General features: G+C 44.1%; 2 non-coding genes across 2 annotated transcripts; both read right to left on the bottom strand.

Annotated features, from left to right (window-relative positions):
* Positions 1-4,311: 4,311 nt before the first annotated feature.
* On the bottom strand, positions 4,312-4,505 carry LOC147039003 (U2 spliceosomal RNA). Its single transcript, XR_015063507.1, has one exon. It is a non-coding gene; the product is annotated as a U2 spliceosomal RNA (small nuclear RNA).
* Positions 4,506-4,920: 415 nt separating this feature from the next.
* On the bottom strand, positions 4,921-5,002 carry trnas-aga (transfer RNA serine (anticodon AGA)). Its single transcript has one exon. It is a non-coding gene; the product is annotated as a tRNA-Ser (tRNA).
* Positions 5,003-21,768: the final 16,766 nt, after the last annotated feature.

The following is a 21,768-nucleotide window of genomic DNA, read 5'->3' as shown; positions in this document are numbered from 1 at the left end:
TCAAGGACATCCAGCCTTAAGGTTACAGTCATCCAGCTCTGCAACCAGTGACAGTCATTTCAGTACGGAGGTCGAGACGGCCGTGCTGTTCTCCGTATCCTTAGGTGTTAGTAGACTCACATATTTTGACCTAAATGTTAGCGGTTTGGGTAGTTCGGTGGCGCACTGGTTAGCATGTCCGCATCACAGTTAGGGGGAGTTCGATTCCACCTCTGACCCTCCCTGTGTGGAGTTTGGTTTGTTCTCCCCGTGCCTGCGTGGGTTTTCTCCAGGCACTCTGGTTTCCTCCCGCATTCCAAAAACCATGCTTGGTAGGCCGATTGAGCACTCCAAATTGCCCCTAGGTGTGAGTGCAAGTGCAGGTGGTTGTTCGTCTCTGTCTGCCCTGCGATCGGCTGGCTACCGGTTCAGGGTGTCCCCCGCCTACTGCTCAATGACTGCTGGGATAGGCTCCAGCACGCCCGTGACCCCCGTGGGGACAAGTGGTATAGAACATGGGTGGATGTTAGTAGCCTATATTAATCATTATGTATTTTAGGGCAACAAAAGTGCGCAAATGATATTGAATAATGGCACTAAATGTAGGAATTTACTCATAGCCACTCAAAGTAAACTGCCTTGACAGGGAATCGAACCCGAGCCTCACGCGTGAATCCTACCACTGGACTACCAATGCAACTTTTGGCAGCTACCTTTCAGATTTTGGAAAGATGACTCCAGCCATCACAAACTGCTGAACTCACTGATTTTCTTTTGGCAAACTGTCGAAGCGAACATCATCAGAAACCAAAATTAGCTTTCGCTGAAATGCTAAATAATGTTAAAGTTGACTTGGAAAAGCGGTCAATTATTGTCCTAATAGGTTTCAATGGACACATATAATATGGTAGCTTACAATATACTACTGTTGAACGGGGAGGAAACTTGTGTCTCACCAATAGCTGTCCTCGTCAATATCCTTTGGAGCACCCCGTCTTACAGCCAGTGTCAAATATTGAACAGAGTCCGTTAATGATCCTAGGAAACGTCCTGACATGGTCTGCGCTGCTTCTCACTCTCTGACGCCATCTTTAGAGAACTGATGGCTGAGTCTACTGTGCAATGCACAAGGAGGTTGTGGAAGTACACAATAAACTATCAATGGGGAATTTCACAAAGCAGATTGTCCCTCCCCTAAGCCTATTGAAAGAAGCTTCAGCTTTCCAGAGGCCGAACAGAAGGCCTTTGAACTGCCACACGCTGGTGATGGGTGCTTACTTAGGCTTGACAACTGAGGCTGGTGTAGGAGGAGGATGGTGTAGATACGAGGGAAAGGCGGTTGGCATACAGGGGTTTAAATCCACAATTTATGCAAGGGATTTTATGTTGGTAGGATTGGGCAGGTGTTGGTGCTAGATTCTGTTTCGGTGGGCAATACTGAAATTGAGTGGTCTGACAATCCCCTGGCTTCGTCGGTGGATGAGAAAACTGGACAATATGATCTGGAAGGGTAAGTGCTCCTTTATTTGTGTCAGAGCAGCAACAAAAGCCAAGTGTCTGTTAGGATACGGATTTTTAGCTATTGATCTGACTCCAAATTGCGATCAACACTTAACACAAGTTTCTTTGTCCCAATCCACGCACTGGCGCACCTAACAATTTTGCGAGTTCGTTCTGTCAAAGAGAAGACCGGTAGATCAATCAGACCAAATTCACCAATTGTTTATTCCTAACAAAGCACACTAATACAGGTCCCTCACACTAAAACTCGTGCGTTTTTGTGACCACCAAAAGACGACACATTCTTCCGGGTTGCCCAGTTTTAAAGAAACACAATATGAATATTAAAGCATGCAAAAAATTGTGTGATGATTGGTCGATGGCCATCTCCTCCCCGTCGAGGTGTCATCACTGTGGTCAGGGTGTTGGGTTTTTTCCTCTCGAAGCCCAACCACCTGACGTGGTGTTGTTCTTTGTTCTCGTTCCTCACCGACCTTGAGGTGTTATCGTCCGGTACTCCCTTCGTCCCGTACCATCCCGTACTCCCTGTCTCGGCCTGTTTTACAACACTTCGCAGAAAACAAGTTCATGCAGTGTGCCTGCACATTCCTCACCCCTCACCAATCCACACAAGCACTCCAATACTAGATATTATATTAATATGATTATATGTTTAACACAACCTTAAAAAATATGTTTGCAAACTGCTGAAAGCACATTTCCCTTTATGTCTCAAGAAGACCTGGGGCTGGGTCTTCTTCTGCAACGAAAAAATGCAGCAAAAATCATCTTTGCATAATCTCAAGGTCACCAGTGAGTCACTCAATATATGTGCTCACTCACCAGGGACAGTCATTACTGAGGTCAAGACGGTCGTGCCGTTTCCTTTTTCCTTAGGTGTTAGCAGACTCAGACATTTTCTTTACCTAAATGTCAGTGGTTTGAACTTTGTTAATCACAATCCATTTTAGGGCGTTCGATCATTTATGGTGGTACCCATTTGAATTTAAATCTGTCATTTTACTTTAGGAAGGAAACATTTCTTAAAAATCCATACTTGTGATGTGCGAGGAACAACAATCTGGAGCATTCTTCAAAAGGACGGACCAACAGCCGACAAAAATGCACAGTTCCAGACTACAGTTGATAATGCTCAAAAGTCGTATTGTGTCGCGGGATGCTGATGCTTGTATCGAGTATTCCAGGAAGTGTTCAGTGCAGCTTGCATCGAGGCATGTATCATTATGGAGTGGAGACCTCATCGATGAAAGAGGAGGCTTCGTCTGCTCAACGGGTGCCGTGATTGGCTGACACACAGACGAGGCTTAGTCTGCTTGACGGGTGCCGTGATTGGCTGACATATAAAAGCGGCAACGCGTCCCCTGTCTTCCCCGCGCAATTCGAGTTTCTGTGCGACAATACGAGATTTTTTGCTAACGAACCGTTTTCATGGAGCCTAAGAGAAAAAAGAAACATTCCCCAGTAGGATAACATTTTGATCTCGTTTCCCCAAATAAGGTGTTCTTTTGTATGGTGCCCCATTTCATGGACGTTTGCATTTATGTCTTGCATTCTTTTCCAAGGTGTCCCTGATGGTCCAGTGGTTAGGATGCTGAGCTTCCACAGCCCCGCCCCCTGTTTTAGATTCCCGGTCACATGTCAGGCTATTTATTCTTTTTGAATAAAAACCAATAACCATCCCCCTCAATTGCACAAGCACTCCTTTACTGTTCACAAGCACAATCGCAAGTACATCTTCATCCATCAGTCTTTCCTTCTTAAAACAGGAGCCCTTCAAAACAAAATGTGTTCCATCAACTTTGTCTTAATAGACAATGATGGTATTTATTTACATATTGAAACTCAATCTTTCAGGCGGCTCGGTGGGGCAGTGGGTAGCACGTCCGCCCCACAGTTAAGAGGGTGTGGGTTCAATTACACTTCCGGCCCTCCCTGTGTGGAGTTTGCAGCCCGTCATAGTTGGATTATGTTCTTCAGATGCCCACTCGCGCAGGTGGGGGATTGATCCTTTTTTTAGCGCATGGTGTCTCGCTTGCCTGTGGCGTGTGAGGTTTCCAAGTTGCCGGGCCCAACTCTTTACCGCACACGCCATCTTCAGTCACGGGCTTAATTGCTACAAACGTCTGGCACAAATACACACTCAGTGGATGAAACAGGATTCCTAGAACTGTTTAAATAGTACCTTTAGTCGTTACAAAACCAAAGCATTATAAATTAAGTAATACCCCCACGCCTTTGTTCACCTCCTTTTTCTTAGAGTCGCCATCTAGTGGTGATGGCAGCAACCATAATAAACCATGAAAAATGAAGTAAAATAATATATCTGCAAAAACATGCCCATCATGCATTGCCTCTTTTAACCTGAGAACCCTAAAACTATGACTTTGTATTTATTGAAAATCTCCAACATTACCACTGAATTTTTTTTTTTCTGAACAAGTTTTGAAAATGACATTTTCTTAAAACTTTGAGAATAAGAATTTTAATAAAAATTCCTGGAACAATGATAGGAAAATCTCAGGCAAAGAAACATCCATCCATCCAGTTTCTGTACCGCTTTGTCCCCACGGGGGTCGCGGGCGTGCTGGAGCCTATCCCAGCCGTCATCGGGCAGTAGGCGGGGGACTTTTAGAAACACATTTTAATTGCTGTATATTTTAAAACGGTTACGTAAATTCATGCTGTCTCTCAAGTCGAAACGTCTTACATTTAGATTGGACGCTATCAAGTCATAATTGACTGCTTACTCCTGTAAAGCGGACTTTGACTTTGGTTTTTTTATATCATACGAACTATTGATTTGACCAGTAGAGGGGGTGCACCGTTCCTGTAGGTAATGCAATACCAGATCGATTCGTGTAGTGGATTGGGCAAGCCCCTATTACACCTCCCTATTCCAAAAAATTATTTAATATGTGGTCCCCATATAGGGGCCGTATCAGATATTAAACTGATAAGAACAGATACTACAGTTTTGCATGCTTCCCCTTGAAGAGTGCATAAATGTGTATTTTGCCCTGATATCCACACAGTGGCAGTCAGTGGATGTAAAACTAAGAGAGATCTCTGGAGAAGCTGTTGCTCCCTTGGACCCATGTCCATTCACTGAGCATCTGATAAACATATTGAGTAAGAACACAAAAGACACTCTCGACTCTGCAGCTGCCATTTTACAAAGGAGCGAATCCTGGTTCCTTACAATAGAATATGGTCCAGAGAAAGTAATGTCAGTAAAATTCCAAGTTTGTTGTCGTGGCCGAGTGGTTGAGGAGATAGACTTGAAATCCATTGGGGTCTCCACTCGCAGGTTTGAATCCTGCCGGGAACAGATGTCACTTGCTGTACACAGCTTTGGTTGTCACATCGTCAAATTTCACCTACTATCTTAAACGTTATCGTCTTTCTATCCTAAAATAGAAGCGTTGTCGACAGGATTCGAACCTGTGTGGGGAAACCCCAATGGATTTCTAGTCCATCGCCTTACCCACTCGGCCACAACAACTTACATATGCAGTTGCATGCTGGCATTTTATCAGGACGGAGCAAACCCGGGTTCCAGCACGGCCTGAGAAATTAACACCTGGACAAAATGTCGTCATGGCTGAGTGGTTAAAACAACATCTGTGTTATGGAAGAGAACGTCGACGATGTTCACAACGGATTTTACTTGACTGTTCTTTTCAACACATGTAAGTTCAGCTCATATTCAAAATGTCAAGAGCATGTTTCATTTTAACGCTACATCATTCTATGGCAGCACTGAGCCTAAGTCAGCAGGATTTGAACCTGCACGGGGAGGCCCCATGGGAATTCTTCATAGGGTACAAAACTGAAACAGAATAAGCCAATATTGGTAGAGGAAAAGTTTCACAAGTCTTCAAAGCATCTGCTGAAGATTTGTACATGATGTGACCGACTGTACTCACAACTGCTGTAAACTGTGTCTGGAGGTCGTCAGAGGCGGCACAGAAGAAGGTCTCCGACACCAGCGGGACTACCACTTACCGGGCTTCGAACCTTACTCTACAGAAAGTCATCCAAATGGCCAAGTCAGTTCATTTCAAAGAAGCCACCTTTATCTTCTGAATCCAATTCCTCACACGAGACATTGAGAAGAGATTCCACAGTTCCCTTTGGCACCTCTCCTGCAGACCCATCAGGACTTGTTCACTCTCAACCATCTCCTGCACCACGCCTTCCACCTTCGGAAGCAGATCCATGACGCGCTGACGACAAATGCCCGTCTTACTGGAAGAATTCAACGAGCAAAGAGCGTGTGACTCTACAGAAAGTTTGATGAGGGTGGATTCTTTTGGATCATTTTTTTTCTTCCAGATATTTTAAAGCAAAATGTTCCTAAATTTGATCCTGCTCCAAAATATAGGCACACTCTCTGCAGGATGTGGAGACGTGGTTAGGAACTATTAGGACTTGGTTAGAGGGTTGTTTGGACTTGGTTAAGAACTGTTAGGACTTCGTTAAGGACTGCAATGAAAGACGAAGGAAAGCAATTGCAGTATAGAAGATTACATTCGACTATTCATTACAGTACACTCACGGTTTTGTCAAATAGATGTTTTAGCAATTTCTTCTGCTCTGAAGTGGATGTAAGCGTACATCAGTAGCTGAGGTGTGTATAGAAGTCTCAAAGCGTCCTCTCATAGAACTGCACCGCTTGTACCACTAGACGCGAGATTTCCTGACCATCCCCTGAACAACGCTGCTCTGGGTGCCAGATGGAAAGTTTCATTTCATGAAGACACAAAAAAGTTCTCAGAGGGGAAAAGATGCATGAAGAATCCAAACCTTTGGGTTTCTCTCTCAGCTTGCGCAGCATTCCCATGGCCTTTCCTTAACTAATAGAAAAACAGGTCAAGTTTACAGTGCAGTTCTTAGTAACTGTTGTGTGAAACATTCATTGGGATGTGACTCACAGTGTGTCCAAAGCCTCGCCGCTCCTCCATGGCAGACGCTGAACATCCAGAATGTCTTGTTGCAGGTGCATCATCTCCTCAAAATCACTAACTTTGGTCTGCGCACACACACGCACAAACATACACACACACTCTCCAATACACATAGATACCAAATAGTCAGGTGACGCTTTCCCGCCTTTTCCGGACAGTATAAAACTTTCTGACGGGGAGATCGGGGGAGTTGTTACATCTGCTGAAGTGCCATGTGGACTGATTGCCATCAAACCACCCAAGATCTTGCCAATAAACAACCAAACGTTACTTCACATCTTAGTTTTCCTGACCCAACAACGGACATCATCAACAACACGCAACAGCCGTTGGTGGAATCGAACCTGCACTTTCCTAACTGTGAAGCAGACGAGCTAACCAGTGCATCACCGAGCCGCCAACGAGTATAAATTTTACTATATTGAGTCAAATACAAGCCAGATTACAGATACAACAATTTAAAACCAACCTTCGATGAGGATGGGATTTAAACCCATTCGTGCAGAGCACAATGGGTAAGCAATCAATCACCTTAACCTCTTGGCCACCTCATCATGTACATCTTGCGTTGACACATCACGTTATGTACGTTGTGCCAAGATACTTCGGGGGCTGAAAATTTGACGAGGATGCGATATGAAATGATGAGTGGAGAGCACAATGGAGGAGCAACCGATGGCTGAATATCTTAGCCACCGCATCTCATGCATGAGTTGTATGGGCGACACAATATGGTATGTACGGTGTGGTATAAGCCGCAAGGTAATATGATACGATACTTTAGATGTGAAACGAACGAGAGGTAAGCCACAAAAGAAGCGACACTGTCAACAAAGAGAAGGTTTTTTCAATGTTGTCTCACCCCAAATCTTTGGGATCATCGGATCTGCGCATTTGGATAGTTCCACCAACATTTTAACATCAACATACTTTCATGGTCTGCCTGCGCGTCCTGGCTGACGATCCTAAAGGTTTTCAACTTATTCTATGCTTCTGCATATAAGCCATGGTCGTGTCTGCGTTGTGGCTGCAGCGAGTACGGTTCGAATCTGGGTCATGGCATAATCAAATTACATTGTTGAATTTGTCTGCTGTTTACTGTTGCTAAATAGTCTTCCTTTGGACAATGATAATTTTCCACACAAGTTTACAGTTGATAGCCATAACTTGTAGGGTGAGTGCCACAATGGATCGATCCCGCATCATAGCAGATTCAAGTAATGTCGCCCATGTTTTATTTATTTTTTTTCATTTTTGCAAAAGTGTTACAAAAGTGTTATGCGTTGAAGTGACTCACAGACACTGTCAACAAAGAAGTCTTTCCAATGTTGTCTCATCTAAAGTCTTTCGGATCATCGGATCTGCGCAGTGAGATAGTTCCACCAACATTTTAACATCAACATTCTTTCATGGTCTGCCTGGGTGTCCTGGCTGAAGATCCTAAAGAAAAGACCTTAAACCTATTGTATGCTCTTGCATATTGGTCATGACCGTATAGCGTTGTGGCCGCAGCATCCCTGGAACGAATCTGTCATTAAATTAAATGACCTTGCTGAATTTGTCCATTTTTCACTGTTGCCAAACACAAGCTTCCAGACATTACGTCCACCTACGTTTTAACATCAACTTTATTTCCTAAAATTCTTCTTACTTCTTCTTGGCTAAAGTCCCTCAGGCGTTCCCATCTTTTTTTAGGCCTGGCTGCCACGAGGCAGCGGTAGACACACAATTATGGCCCTGACAGGATACGCGCATGATAATAATCAGAATTCATTAATCACCGAAATACAGTCCTCAGGTCCATGTCATTTTCGCTACCAATCGGAATGTAACTAAGAGAGCTAATTTGGTACGGGACTTGTTGGTCTCAGGGAATGATTCTCGCTTAGGCTGCGAGAGGTCCCGGGTTCAACTACTTACTTTGAAACACTTATGTCACACTCTGCCATTTTCGACAGGCCAATGTCACATGCGCATCATTTACAAGCTGTATTCGTGTGTCACGTGATGCGAATTTGATCACAGTTAAGGACTACCAAATGGAATGTAAGAGTCAGCATGGTTCCAACGAAAAAGTTTGTGAAATATAGCAGTTTTCATCCAGTCTCAAATCAGGTACCACATCATAGTTGCATCGCAAAATCATTTTAATGTGTCAGGGACTTTGCAAAGGAACCAACAATGACAAGAAAGATCAGAAGTAGCTGTTTCCACCCAGTCTAGAATTCCGTACCTTTCACGTGTTCGGCGAATTATATATCCATTACACTATGGAAACATCTGCTGCAATGGTGTACCTTACTTGCTGGCCCAAAGGTGGGTGCTACTGGACACCAAGCGCACCTGAACAAACGCTACAGTAATCCCTCGCTACATCGCTACATAATGATAATAGGAGTTCTAAAACATATTTACAGTGTTGTACCTTGTTATAGATTTTTTTTATAATAATAAAAGAGGTCTAAAAACATATTTACAGTATGCACACTTGTACCTTGTTATAAAAAATATTATAATAATAAAAGTTGTTCCAAAAACATATTTACAGTATGTGTTAAGAATTCTCCACGTTATTTATTTTATTCAGCCGTGCTTTGATTTGAGGCAGGGTGATTTATTTTGAAGGCCGTTTTCATACCACTTCCTGTTTTACGTTTGTGTACATATGTCGGACATCATTGACGATGGTAGTGGCCCACCACCCAACGCAAAATTTAAGGAAAATAGTCGGTTTCGTTTGTGCTTCGCTTGTGCTGGTTTGTGCCGTAAAAAAAAATCGTTCGTGCAGCAACGAATTTCGAGTTATAAAAGATTATTTTATAGGTCATCCAGAGTTCACCCAGCCCCCCATCTGCTCCAAAATGAACCCAAAATGGTACCGTTCGTTTGTGCTGGTTTGTACAGCAAAAACCTTCGTTTGTGCTGCTACGATTGGAAGTGGGCCTCCTTGCAAGAGAAATAAACGATCACATGTCTAACCTTTAGGACAATGCAGTATTGCTCCAAATGTTCGTTTACTTTCCTTTAGAGGTCCATTTTTGCGTGTTAGCACGATCGTGAATTAGCATTTCCCCGCTAGCTCGTTTGCCTGCCCAGTACTTCTTGCTAACATGTGACACACACACACGTATATTTATATTTTCAATATTCATACAGACATTTCTGTATGTTATTTATACTATTAATGTATTATTTGTTTGAAACAAATATTTAATGTTCTAATAATAAAATTTGCACTTAAATGGTTTCATATACATTTATTGACACAAAAAAATGTACAGATGAGCGGGGGATTTTACTTATCGCGAGTGGTTTTTGGAACCAATTATCTGCAATAAACGAGGGATTACTGTATTTTAAATCTTTACGACTGCTCCCTCATTCATTCACATGTTTGGTGAAACCTCCCCAAATCCACACCCAAACATGCAAAGCATACGATTCAACATGAAAGCAAATCCATTTGTATTTGCAGCAGCGAAATGGCATGGCTGATGACCCCTTGTGGTATGTTATTCCACTGCTAAAGAATGAGAACCAAGTCATGTATTCTCATATATCTGAAATAATGGATCAACAAGATCATATTGATAGCGACCTAAGAGACATGATTTACAAACTACTATCCAAAGAGGGAACAAGATATAAGCAATACAAAGATATTAACCCAGATTTATCGGTGCATCCGCTATATACAAGCACCAGCAGTATACCTTACATCGAGAACTATTTGAGGATAGCCTTTACACGGTTTCGGTTGTCTCATAGATAACGTGTGGAAATGGGAAGTTGGAATCGCACACCACCTGAGCAGTGGACATGTCAATGTGAGACTGGTATACAGAACGAACAGCACATACTGGTGTGTCCCCTCACACAAGACATTATGGACTTGAGTATAAGGACCTGAGCTCACTCTTTGTGGGCACTAGCAGAGCAACTTTGCGAATGTTACATGCCTGTCTGTCAACGTTGGAAAAACAGAAAACTGTGAAGCAAGGATTTTTGTGTTTTGTTTTTATTTTAATCTATTGTGGTATTTATTTTAATATTTTGTAATGTGTACCTTTTTTTGTTTAGACCCAAAGTTTTTTACTTTTGTCAATAGATTAACTAACTAACTAACTAACTAACTAACTAACTAACTAACTAACTAACTAACTAACTAACTAACTAACTAACTAACTAACTAACTAACTAACTAACTAACTAACTAACTAACTAACTAACTAACTATCATAGAAGGACTTTTGACTTATGATCTGGCTCTCCCTGTGTGGAGTTTGCATGTTCTCCCCATACCTATGTGGGTTTTCCCCGGGTGTTCCTTTCACATTACAAAAACAAGCTTGGTCAGCGGATTGAGTAATCCAAATTGCCTATAGCAACAGCAATGTTACTTACTTACTAGTTTACCCAAACATACGTATATACTTCATCATATCAATCAATGTGTAAATACTCTTATTAATTTGTCCAAACATTGTTGCTCAATCAGAGCCCAGACACAGCACACATAGCTTTGTGACTTTCACAGACACACAGGCAGAGAGCACAGACACGGCACACAGAGCTCAGTTAAGTTTCATGACACATAGTCACAAAACATTCAGTAGATAACAGAACATTAAAGTGATAACAGAACAGATATCTAACTTATAAGGACATGCTTTTCCTTCCCTCCCATTCCCCTCCTAGTTCCTGATTTTGGTCAGTATAAAGCCTTCTGATCTGGAGTGTGACGTTGTTGTTTCATCTGCTGAAGTGCCTTGTGCATCTTGCAAAAAAAGAACCATCTGTCACTCCACCGCAAGGTGGCTAGATTTGAGGAGAAGGGCGTGACTTATTTGCGAACGATTACAGAGAAACCTGGAATAGAGTGAAATGGAACGGAGTGGCAATTCTATTGACAATGTACTGTACATGTGAGGCAGTCGAACCAAATCCCAGACAGTTTTTGAAATTCCCCTCGGACAGATTTTTGGGGCTGAAAAGTAGGACATGTTCGGGGAAAAAGGGACGTCTGGTCACCGTACTTTTGTTGCACAGTTTTGAAGAGCAAATCAAAAGGATCATAAGACCGGTTACCACCTGGTTTCTAACCAGAGGCCTTTCCCGTGCGAGGCGAATGTGATAACCACTATACTATGGACACTGCGCTGACATACACAGCCTTTTGAAAAGCCAGGCAAAATTTCAACACAAGTGCGAAAATTCACCCAGTCTCAAATCAGGTACCCTTTAGTGAAACGACACACAGCCTCGGCTCGGCAAATCGGACTTCAATTCCCCGACGCGGAGCTTATTTCTTTGTATGAAAAAATTGCTTTTGCTAGCACAGTTTTGAAAAGCAAATGAAAAGGTTCATAAGTGCCTGCTTTCTTCCTTGCGACTTATACCACACCGTACATACCCTATCATGTCGACCCACACAACTCATGCGGTGGCTGAGGTTCAGGCAATGAATTGCTACTCCATTGTGATCTTCACTCATCATTTCATATCACATCCTCGTCGAATTTTCATGATCTTGTTTCACATCCAAAGTACGTATATCTTGGCACAACGTACATACCGTGTCAACATAACTTGTCATCATTCAATATGAGTTCTGCACATTTGTTGCCTTAAAATACATGGTGATTAATATAGGCTTGTTTGAGACCACTAATTTCATACATCCAGTACCATCATTCAATATGATTTGTGCACATTCGTTGCCCTAAAATAGATTGTGATTAATATAGGCTTCCTTCAAACCACTGACATTTAGGTAAAAAAACGTCCAAGTCTGCTAACACCGAAGGAAAAAGGGAACGGCACGACTGTCTCGACCTCAGTCTTAAAATGACTGTCACTGGTGAGTGAGCATAAATTTTGAGTGACTCACTGGTGACCTTGATATTATCTAAAGAGAACTTTTGTTGAATTTTTTGGTTGCAGATCTGGATGCTGACTGTAAACTTAGGGCTGGATGTCATTGAGACACTAGGCTTTTGCTGCTGATCTGACAGTTGATTGATTGGTTGATTGATTGGTTGATTGATTGGTTGATTGATTGATTGATTGATTGAAACTTTATTGATCCCGGGGGTGGGGAAATTCAGGCCCCAGCACCATTCATACCACAGAGCGGGTATATAAAAGACACACAACTCAATAGACTCCTATAAGGCTGCCACACAACAGCGCCACAAAGAAAGCCAATAAGTGCGTAGCCATCAAAGGAAAGACAAAAGACAAAGGAAAAAAGTAACAGCGGCCAACCAGCCCGGAGTTCAAGGTTATTGTTAGACTACTCCAGTACTGTGTTGCCAGCAGAGAGAGCATCCAGCACCAATGCCTGCCTAATCTTGTCTGATGGGTCACCAATGTGATTATGCGTGATTAACATTACAAATAGAAAAAAATCCTCGTCAAAATGTGGATACTCCAGAATTGTTTATACGTGATGTGACGTAAAGGCAGCATACAATTATGACACCATAATACCTCACTCTCAAGCTCATGGTTGGAGCTGTCACAGAGACAGCAGCCAGCACCAACGCCTGCTGAATCCTGCCTGATGATTCACCAAAACCAAAACCCCTGCATATATTGTGGATTTAAACTCCTGTATAACAGCCGCCTTTCCCTTGTATCTACAACATCCTCCTACATCAGCCCCAGTTGTCAAGCCTAAGTGAGCACCCATTACCAGTGATGGCAAGTGGCAGTTCAAAGGCCTTCTGTTCAATAGGCTGAGGGGACAATGTGCTTAGTGAAATTCCCCATTGATAGTTTATTGTGTACTTCCACAACTTCCTTGTGCATTGCACGGTAGACTCAGCCATCAGTTCTCTAAATATGGCGTCAGAGAGTGAGAAGCAGCGCATACCATGTCAGGACGTTTCCTAGGATCATTAACGGACTCTGTTCAATATTTGACACTGGCTGTAAGATGGGGTGCTCCAAAGAATATTGACGGGGACAGCTATCGGTGAGACCCAAGTTTCCTCCCCGTTCAACAGTATATTTTGAGCTACCATACTACATGTGTCCATTGAAACCTATTAGGACAATAATTGACACCTTTTCCAAGTCAACCTTAACATTATGTAGCATTTTGGTGAAAGCTAATTCCTGTTTCTAATTAGATTTGCTTCGACAGTTTGACAAAAAGAAAACCAATGAGTTCGACAGCAATTTGTGATGGCTGGAGTCATCTTTCCAAAATCTGATAGGTAGCTGCTACAAGTTGCATTGGTAGTCCAGTGGTAGGATTCTTGCCTGCTACGCGGGAGGCTCGGGTTTGATTCCTGGTCAATGTAGTTTGCTGTGAGTAAATTCATACATACATACTCCACGGTCTTGAGCGGGTACAGATCCAGGTGGTTTTGGCTGCACCAGTGGACCAGCTGCTCCACTTCTTGTCTGTACGCAGTCTCGTCACCGTCCCGGATCAGTCCGATGAGAGTGGTGTCGTCCGCATACTTCAGGAGCTTCACCAAAATGTCGCCTGAGGAGCAATCGTTGGTGTAGAGAGAGAAGAGCAGTGGGGAGAGTATGCACCCCTGGGGGGCGCCAGTGCTGGTGGTCCGCGTGTCAGAAGTGATGGTCCCCAGCCTCACATATTGTCTCCTGTTGGTCAGGAAGCTGGTGATCCACTGACAGGTGGAGGCAGGCACCGCGAGCTGGACGAGCTTCTGGTGTAGGATGTCGGGGGTGAAGGTGTTGAACGCCGAGCTGAAGTCCACAAACAGGATCCTGGCGTACATTCCTGGGGTGTCTAGGTGATGCAGGATGTAGTGCAGTCCCATGTTGACTGGATCATCCACCGACCTGTTTGCCCGGTAGGCAAACTGCAGGGGGTCGAGCAGGGGGCCCGGGATGTCCTTCAGGTGGCTCAACACTAGCCTCTCAAAGGATTTCATGACCACAGATGTCAGGGTGACAGGTCTATAATCATTCAAACCTGTGATGGCGGGGTTCTTGGCCACTGAAACGATGGTGGAGCTTTTGAAACTTGAGGGCACCTCACACAGCTCCAGGGAATGGTTGAAGATCTGTGCAAAGGTGGGTGCCAGCTGTTCAACACAGACTTTCAGACAGGAGGGGTACACGCCGTCTGGGCCTGACCTTCTTTCTCCGGAACATCAGACACACCTCCTTCTCACGGATCTGAAGTATTGGCGCGGCTTCTGAAAGAGAGAGAGTAGGTGATAACAGGTGATGGATGTGTGAACAGGGGTGTTGTTGGGGGAGGTGTGGAAGTTGATTGTGCTGCAGGAGGTCCCGTTGTGTGGCTGGACCGTTCAAACCTGCAGTAAAACCTGTTTAGCTGGTTTGCAAGCCTTGGGTTCTCCACAGGATGGGGGGTTGGTCTCTTGAAGCCCGTGATGCTCTGCAGGCCTTTCCACACTGATGAGGGATTAGGATTGGCAGAGAGGTGTCTCTCCAAACTCTGCCTATAGCTTTTCTTAGCTTTCCTGATCCCTTGGGTCAATGTGTTCCTGGCCTGCCTGAACAGGTCACAGTCCCCACACCTGTAGGCCATCTTCCTTGGCTTTGCGCAGCATCCTGAAGTTTGGTGTAAACCACCGTTTGTTGTACGTGCAGAAGATCATAGTCTGCACACACAAGTCCTCACAAAAGCTGATGTATGATCTCACAGTATCAGTAAATTCATGCAGGTCTGAAGTTGCAGCTTCAAAAACACCCTAATCGGTGCAGTCAAAGCAGTGTTGGAGGTCCTGCTTTGACTCGACTGTCCATTTCCCCACAGTCCTCACCACAGGTGACGAACTAAAACAGAAGTTTGTAGCTTCTGCCTGTAGGCTGGGATCAGATGAACTAGACAGTGGTCCGAGTCCTAAAGTTGCACGGGGCACAGAGCGGAAAAGGAGTGGGGGTGGGTGGGGTGGAGAACGCTCACAGAACAGATGCGCTCATAACTATGATGTGGATTTTAACCGTCTGTAAAGGTTTCTAAAACAATTCTGAAATGAGGCTATCTGCTGGTCCTGTTCGTATATGCCTGCCTTCAAATTTAGATACCACTACCTTTCGGGGGAGCATTAGAGATTAGGGTTAAACATAAGGAGGTTACGGTTCGCGGGTTCGCAGGTTAAGGTTTAATTATTAGGGTTTGCTTATTGTTAGGGTTTTAGGGTTAGCGTTAGGGCTTGACGTTAGGGAATTGGGAGGCTTAGGCCAACCAGATTCCATTTATTCCATTAATCACTGACATTCAGTCTTCAGGTCCATGTCACATGGGCTACCAGTCATAATATAACGAGGTCAGCTGGTCTACTATGAGGCTCATTGGTGCAGGGGAATGATTCTCCCTTAGGGTGCCTGATTACCTGGGAGTCTCTCCCGGACGAGCTCTTCTTTGAAACACTGTTGTCCATTGTTCTGTGGAGTGTTTGACAGGCCAACGTTACACGGAATGTAACATGGTCTGCAAGCTTTCATTGCGGCTCAATAGTTGAATTGTGTTCATTATGTCTTCATTAATGATAGCCATTCTGTTGGCCTTCATTGCGCCTCGTTGGTCTAGGGCAGGGGTGGGCAAACATCTTGACTTGCGGGCCGAATTGGGTTCTAAATTTTAACCGGGGGGCCAAACCAGAAGCAGATGAATGTAGTGTTTGTGTGAAGTAATATCAATGACACTTAAAGGTCATTGCATAAAAGGTTTTGGCCTTTAGTAGGTAGTAAAGCAAGGATATTCGAAAAAAAGCTTTTTGAAAACAAATGCTTTTATTAACATTAAAAAAATATTTCACCAAAAAACAACTATCAGTTATTCTCATTTAATACGACACCGTTATTATGTATAACAGTTCCCATCACTTCAGCGGCTGTGTCAGATGGCCCGAATCAATGCATGGTGGATGACGGCAGTAATAAACACAGTGATATTTGAGAAGTGAAATGAACTACACTGACCATATACTAGCCTTTACGGATGGTTCAAAGGACCAGGAAACTGCGGCTACAGGGGCAGCATTTTACATAAATAAATTAAATGTACAGTCATGTAAGAGAACATCGGACAATCTAAGTGTGTTCACTGTGGAATTGGCTGCTATCCTGATGGCAGTGCAATGGGCGGAGCAACTTGTAAATTGTAATTTCTTGGTGTGTAGTGACTCTGTGTCTGCAGTTAAAAGTATTGGGAGGGGCAGTTCTCTGAGCCGACAGGACCTTATTCAGGAAATTCTTTTGGCTGTTAGGGATGTCGCAGCGAGGGGGGTTAAGGTAGCACTGATGTGGGTTCCAGCACATGTGGGTATCCTGGCAAATGAGAGGGCTGACAAACTGGCAAAAGAGGCAGTGAAAAAAGAGCGTGTGGAGACCAACATAGCGCTGTCTAAGTCTGAGGGTAAAAGTATTGTGTGGAGGGAAGTGATGCTGCAGTGGCAACAGCGGTGGGAGCAGGAGAGCAAAGGGAGGCACCTGTTCTCAGTGTGTAGTAGAGTGGCTGAGTCAGTTCATGAGTGTGGGAGAGGAGGGTGGAAAAGGAAGGATGAAGTCATTATTGCCAGACTGAGGATAGGACATACTTTTCTTGACAGCACTCTCCACCTTCACGGGGAAACACCGGGATGGGCTGTGCTCTGAGTGTCAGGAGGAGGAGACGGTGCAACATGCGCTGCTTTCCTGTAGGAAATATTATGGGCAAAGGGTTGAGTTGGTGGAGAAGCTGCGGACAGAAGGGCTTGAGGGAATATCGGTGAAAACCATTCTGGAAGTAGGGTCAAGTGGGAGGGGAAAGCGCTGTTTTTTTGAGTTTTTAAAAAGCACTGGTCTGGTGAGGAGAATTTAGTGTTGTGAAAAAAAAAAAAAAAAACTAGGGGCGGCAATGCAACTAATAGGATGCAAGCTGCCGTTAAACCTTAACGAAGAAGAAGAAGAAGACCCAAAATGGTATCGTTCGTTTGTGCAGCAAAAATTTTCGTTTGTGCTGCTCTGGTTTCGTAGATATTAGACATTTATTTTTATCGCGATGACGTCACCCAGGCCCCCTTTTTCTCCAAATGGACCCAAAATGGTACCGTTCGTTTGTGCTTTGTTTGTGCTGGTTTGTGCAGCAAAAAGTTTCGTTTGTGCTGCTCCGGTTTCGTAGATATTAGACATTTATTTTATAGCGATGACGTCACCCATCCCCCCCTTTTCCTCCAAATGGACCCAAAATGGTACCGTTCGTTTGTGTTTCGTTTGTGCTAGTTTGTGCAGCAAAATGTTTCGTTTGTGCTGCTCCAGTTTCGTAGATATTAGACATTTATTTTATAGCGATGACGTCACCCAGCCCCCCCTTTTCCTCCAAACGGACCCAAAATGGTACCGTTCGTTTGTGCATCGTTTGTGCTGGTTTGTGCAGCAAACATTTTCGTTTGTGCTGCTCTGGTTTCGTAGATATTAGACATTTATTTTTAGCGCGATGACGTCACCCAGCCCCCCCTTTTTCTCCAAATGGACCCAAAATGGTATCGTTCGTTTGTGCTTCGTTTGTGCTGTTTTGTGCAGCAAAAATTTTCGTTTGTGCTGCTCTGGTTTTGTAGATATTAGACATTTATTTTTATCGCGATGACGTCACCCAGCCCCCCCTTTTTCTCCAAATGGACCCAAAATGGTACTGTTCGTTTGTGCTTTGTTTGTGCTGGTTTGTGCGGCAAAATTTTTCGTTTGTGCTGCTTGGTTTTTTTAGTTATTACACATTTAATTTATAGCGATGACCGTATGTCGTCGCAAATGTCAATCTCTTTGAATGCTCCCGATGCAAGGTAAAGGGAAATGTGCTTTCAGCAGTTAGCAAACATATTTTTCAAGGTTGTGTTAAACATATAATCATATCAATATAATATCTAGTATTGGGGGGAGGCTCGGTTGCAGTTTCCGCCAGTTCTGAGTTCCTCCCCCACGTGCTCCTCCTTTTGATGTCTTGGATGCCCTGGCTACAGAGGCGTTGCTACACTAAAGGAAGGGAGATAGTGGCTGTAGTAACGCTGATTAGAAAAGGAATGTAGTGTAGTGTGAATTGATCTTCTCGACCCCCACATTGGGAGTGCAGAGTCTGCTTTCTTCCCCCAACCAGTTGTCCTCTCCACAGGTGGCCGACTCCTGCTAAGTTTGACTTCTTGGTAAACTAACACAACACATAATAATAATAATATCTAACCTTACTTGGACCTTTCAGCACATATTGAGTAAATGTGGGATAACTTTGATGTGACTTCTTCAAACTGTATATAACCAATTTTGATCATCTGCAATCTATGAATCAAAGCTACAGTTAACTAGGGGGAGTGAAGTCCCTTTGGACTGACGGGGAACGTTTCGCCTATGCAAAGAAGCTCTGCTCATTGTCATTGAAGACTTCTTACAAAACAAACACAAAAGTAACATAAGGACAGGAAGGAAACATAAGGCTGACAAGGATCAAAAGACATTCCTTGAACCAAATAGAAAGCATTTAGTTTAAAGGAGAGTCGTAAACTCATAAAATAAGGCCTCCTGATCTGGCAGGCCAAGGCTTCCCCCGAGATTATTCCAACAGATAACACCTCGAGGTCGGAGAACAAAGAACAATACCACGTCCAGGTGGTTGGGCTTCGAGAGGAACACCCCCAACTCCTGACCACAGTGATGACACCTCGACGGGGAGGAGATGACCATCGACCAATCATCACACAATGTTTTGCATGCTTTAATATTCATATTGTGTTTCTTTAAAACTGGGCAACCCGGAAGAATGTGTCGTCTTTTGGTGGTCACAGAAACGCACGAGTTTTAGTGTGAGGGACCCGGGACCCAGGCCTGTATTAGAGCACTTTGTTAGGAATAAACATTTGGTAAATTTGGTCTGATTGATCTACTGGTCTTCTCTTTGACAGAACGAACTCGCAAAATTGTTAGGTGCGCCAGTGTGTGGATTAGGACAAAGAAACTTGTGTTAAAGTTGATCGTAATTTGGAGTCAGATCAATAGCTAAAATCCGTATCCTAACAATTTCTTGGTGACCCTGACGTGATGTCGAGAGAAGGGTAATTGACAACTCGTGGTCTGTATCCAGGACACCGGACAGCGTCCGGGACGCTGTCTCTCGGTCGGCGAACCGTTTGGAATAAGTAAGGTGCACAACGTTGAGCTGGTACAACGTCTCCTCAACCCTGAGCGCTCATCACTGATAAGGTAAGCAGAATACCTGTTACTATAAGTCGAAATTCTGCAAATTGAAAGAGGAAATTTAAGAGGAGACTGTTGTTCAGATCAAATAAAGTGTGCAAGAGATACATACGGCAAATAAGTTTGGAACTTACGTGTGTGACGTGTACGGTAAAGTCAGGGACTTACGCGTATTACGAATAGGTCCGGGACCTAGCCTAGTCGTGGCGGACAAGGGTACGTTGACGAGCGTATTCAAATAGCCAGGTTTTTTTTTGAGATCCTGGGAGGTGTGAGGCTCTCCCGAAAACATCCGGTGGTAACAGTTCCTTCTGTGAGAGATCAGACCGCTAAAACATCCAAAATGCCCCAAATTGATAGGAGTGTGTGTGAGATAGTGTGTGTGATGAGAGGAGTGCGTGTGCTGAGAGGAATGAATGGAGTGAGATAGTGTGTGTGATGAGAGGTGTGTGTGCGTTGAGAGTGTGAATGGTAGGATAAATTGACAGTAAAAAACAGTACTAGCAAAAACCAACCGTAATACACAGGCTAGTAATTTTGTTGAAGGGTAAATTTAATCCTGCATTGAGGATCCTCAAAGTAAAAAAAAAAAAAGTAAAACAAAAAAAAGTAAAACAAAAAATTGAAAAAAATTGGAAAAATCTAAAAATACCAAGTTAAGATAGGAAATAAAAAACGGTAAATCTCTAACTCTTGAAGGTGATGAGAAGTACATGGCAAGTAGATTTCTTAATTGTATGCGATACATGCCAAAGTGGAAGAGAAAGCGGTGGAAACAGATAAGAAAGGAGTTGAATACAAGGGCATTTATCCATCTTTGCATGATGTAACACCCCCGAGTGCCCCCACACTCGGAGTGACTGCTGTTGGACCGCCGCCGTACGGCAGCCCCGGAGTGATGGCTCCAGTGGTGACGTTGGGTGGCCGACTGGTAGTGGATGTCGAGGGCGAAGGTGAAAGGGCGGATCAAAGTATTGTACAACTGATTGAACAAGCAGTAAATAGAGAGAGGCGACGGATCAGGGAGGAGGAGGCGTCCCGCGTGGACACTTCCACCCCCGCTCCGAGCCCTCAAACGTCCAACATAACGAAAGGAGTAGGTGGGCATAGACTAAGTGCCGAGAACGAGGAGCTAAAAAAGAAAGTTGATCAAGTTGATGAGCAGCGTAGACAGGAAGCGCAGATGTTGAAATGGGTAACGGAGAAAATAAGACAAGACGCGAAGAGCGAGTGGAGACAGAAGGAGCATTCACAGCGGGACAGTAGCGGTGAGGGGGAAGATGATGTTGTGATGCAACAGAGGAAAATGTTGGAGTACGCGAATCTGAATGGTAGAAAAAAGGGCGGACAGGGAGAGGGCCAGACACGGAGAGAATATAATTTGCGGAGTACTCGTGGACAGATGATACAAGCAGAGGTTCAGAAAAATGAGTTGATGTGTCCCCTAGTGGCAACAGCGGATGGTCAGCGTTACGAGCCCATGGTGCTCCGTGATGTAACTGCGATGATGGAAAAGATGCCCCCACTACACAGAGGAGGCAAGGTGTGGCTGAACAAGTTTTTGGCTCTAATGAGTGGACAGAGTTGTACACTTGGTGACATGCGACAGATGTTGGCAGGAGCATGCTCCCTAGTGCAATTGCAGGCGATTGAGGAAGCAGCAGGCACAGCGAGACTGGGGAGGGAGGTGCCCTTGCCACAAGTAGCAGCGCCCCTGTTTGAAAACATTAAAATGACTTTCCCACAACCCACCGATTTGGCCCCCACTATGTTTCCTTATGATGTGAAAATGTCACCTGCCCAACATTATGTAACATGTGTGGAGAGTTGGATTGAAACCACAGGTCGCCATCCGGCTCTCACGCACGAGGCAGAGGTGCTCTTCCGGACGGCGCTGGTGGATGGACTTCCGCCAGATGTGAAGAAGCAGTTAATGTCAGACCCTGACATTCTGGTTTGTGCCGAGGAACGGTTTAAACGTCATCTTTTGCATCACTGCAGAATGTTTACTGAGTCACAAGCTAAAGTTGATAACGAGACAGACGCATTATCCAAACAGTTGTTGAAATTACAGTTGGCAAAAATGCATGGTGAAGCTAGACAGTCTAAATCACAGAAAAAGGAAATG

The sequence above is a fragment of the Syngnathus leptorhynchus genome, chromosome 22, assembly GCF_054491065.1.
Source record: "Syngnathus leptorhynchus isolate UIUO chromosome 22, UIUO_Slep, whole genome shotgun sequence".
NCBI classification, from domain to species: domain Eukaryota; kingdom Metazoa; phylum Chordata; class Actinopteri; order Syngnathiformes; family Syngnathidae; genus Syngnathus; species Syngnathus leptorhynchus.
Note: the sequence above shows the minus strand (reverse complement) of the source record. Positions and strands in the feature narration are given on the sequence as shown.